This window comes from Schistocerca piceifrons, unplaced genomic scaffold (genome assembly GCF_021461385.2).
Source record: "Schistocerca piceifrons isolate TAMUIC-IGC-003096 unplaced genomic scaffold, iqSchPice1.1 HiC_scaffold_184, whole genome shotgun sequence".
Taxonomy (NCBI): domain Eukaryota; kingdom Metazoa; phylum Arthropoda; class Insecta; order Orthoptera; family Acrididae; genus Schistocerca; species Schistocerca piceifrons.
Window position 1 is genome coordinate 32,501 of NW_025727723.1, and position 2,256 is coordinate 34,756.

The following is a 2,256-nucleotide window of genomic DNA, read 5'->3' on the forward strand; positions in this document are numbered from 1 at the left end:
CTCCACCAACTAAGAACGGCCATGCACCACCACCCACCGAATCAAGAAAGAGCTATCAATCTGTCAATCCTTCCGGTGTCCGGGCCTGGTGAGGTTTCCCGTGTTGAGTCAAATTAAGCCGCAGGCTCCACTCCTGGTGGTGCCCTTCCGTCAATTCCTTTAAGTTTCAGCTTTGCAACCATACTTCCCCCGGAACCCAAAAGCTTTGGTTTCCCGGAGGCTGCCCGCCGAGTCATCGGAGGAACTGCGGCGGATCGCTGGCTGGCATCGTTTATGGTTAGAACTAGGGCGGTATCTGATCGCCTTCGAACCTCTAACTTTCGTTCTTGATTAATGAAAACATACTTGGCAAATGCTTTCGCTTCTGTTCGTCTTGCGACGATCCAAGAATTTCACCTCTAACGTCGCAATACGAATGCCCCCGCCTGTCCCTATTAATCATTACCTCGGGTTCCGAAAACCAACAAAATAGAACCGAGGTCCTATTCCATTATTCCATGCACACAGTATTCAGGCGGGCTTGCCTGCTTTAAGCACTCTAATTTGTTCAAAGTAAACGTGCCGGCCCACCGAGACACTCAATAAAGAGCACCCTGGTAGGATTTCAACGGGGTCCGCCTCGGGACGCACGAGCACGCACGGGGCGGTCGCACGCCTTCGGCTCGCCCCACCGGCAGGACGTCCCACGATACATGCCAGTTAAACACCGACGGGCGGTGAACCAACAGCGTGGGACACAAATCCAACTACGAGCTTTTTAACCGCAACAACTTTAATATACGCTATTGGAGCTGGAATTACCGCGGCTGCTGGCACCAGACTTGCCCTCCAATAGATACTCGTTAAAGGATTTAAAGTGTACTCATTCCGATTACGGGGCCTCGGATGAGTCCCGTATCGTTATTTTTCGTCACTACCTCCCCGTGCCGGGAGTGGGTAATTTGCGCGCCTGCTGCCTTCCTTGGATGTGGTAGCCGTTTCTCAGGCTCCCTCTCCGGAATCGAACCTGATTCCCCGTTACCCGTTACAACCATGGTAGGCGCAGAACCTACCATCGACAGTTGATAAGGCAGACATTTGAAAGATGCGTCGCCGGTACGAGGACCGTGCGATCAGCCCAAAGTTATTCAGAGTCACCAAGGCAAACGGACCGGACGAGCCGACCGATTGGTTTTGATCTAATAAAAGCGTCCCTTCCATCTCTGGTCGGGACTCTGTTTGCATGTATTAGCTCTAGAATTACCACAGTTATCCAAGTAACGTGGGTACGATCTAAGGAACCATAACTGATTTAATGAGCCATTCGCGGTTTCACCTTAATGCGGCTTGTACTGAGACATGCATGGCTTAATCTTTGAGACAAGCATATGACTACTGGCAGGATCAACCAGGAGCTGCGTCAACTAGAGCTGAGCAGCCGGCCGCCCGGGAGTGTGTCCCGGGGGCCCGCGCGAACACGCAAGCGTCCGCTCAATCATTCTGCAAACAGGAGGAGGCTGAGCTCCCCTGCACAATACACCTCGAAACCCTCTCAGGTCCCGGCGGCGCGCAGCGCCGTCCCAAGTACTTGGTCGGGTTCGAGAGAGGCGCAATCGCCCGGAGTTAGGCGAGTAGACGCTTTCGGTGCGACCACCCGTGCTCCCAACTGAGCTTGCCGCTGCCGACAGAGGCCCGGGAGCGTGCTGTCGTGGCATTGCCGGCGGGAGACAACACGCGCCACCTACGGTGACCGGCAGCTCCAACGCCAGCGCCACAGAAGGACAAAAGCCCCACTTGGGTGCCGAAGCGAACTCTCCCAGCACAGCGCACACGCCAACACATCCGCACAGCTGCGATACAAACCACCAGCGAGAACCGCTGGGGCGACCGAGCAGCAGACGGCGTCGCGGCGCCGAGCGCCGGGCGGCGGCGCATCCTCAACGCACACAGTCCTCAATCGGACCAGCACACTGCAGATGTCCACCGCGCTTCGCACCGGGCCCGCGAGGACCTACTTTGGCCGCACGGCGCCGCGCGCAGGGTGCGCCGGCGCGCAGCTGCGACGCCTGCCGCGTCCGTCGGCCGGCGCGCCTGCCACTGGCCGCCCCCACCAGCCGGCTGTAGCGCGTGCGCCCACGCACCGCGCGGCCAGCACGCCGGGAGGCGCCCCCTCACCGGCCGGGGACGGTCCCACCCAGCCACCGCCGCGTATCGCTTCACACCCAGATGCCGTTCAGTTTCGTCGGCATGGTGGGTATCGCTGGAACAACCGGTTAG

At 58.3% G+C, this 2,256-nt stretch overlaps 1 non-coding gene across 1 annotated transcript in view; it reads right to left on the reverse strand.

Moving 5' to 3' along the window:
- The window catches only part of LOC124741078, a 1,907-nt gene extending 513 nt beyond the window's left edge, over window positions 1-1,394 (reverse strand). Inside the window, exon 1 of the ribosomal RNA XR_007009901.1 lies at window positions 1-1,394. This exon is cut by the window's left edge and continues 513 nt beyond it. This is a non-coding gene — a ribosomal RNA (small subunit ribosomal RNA).
- Window positions 1,395-2,256: the final 862 nt, after the last annotated feature.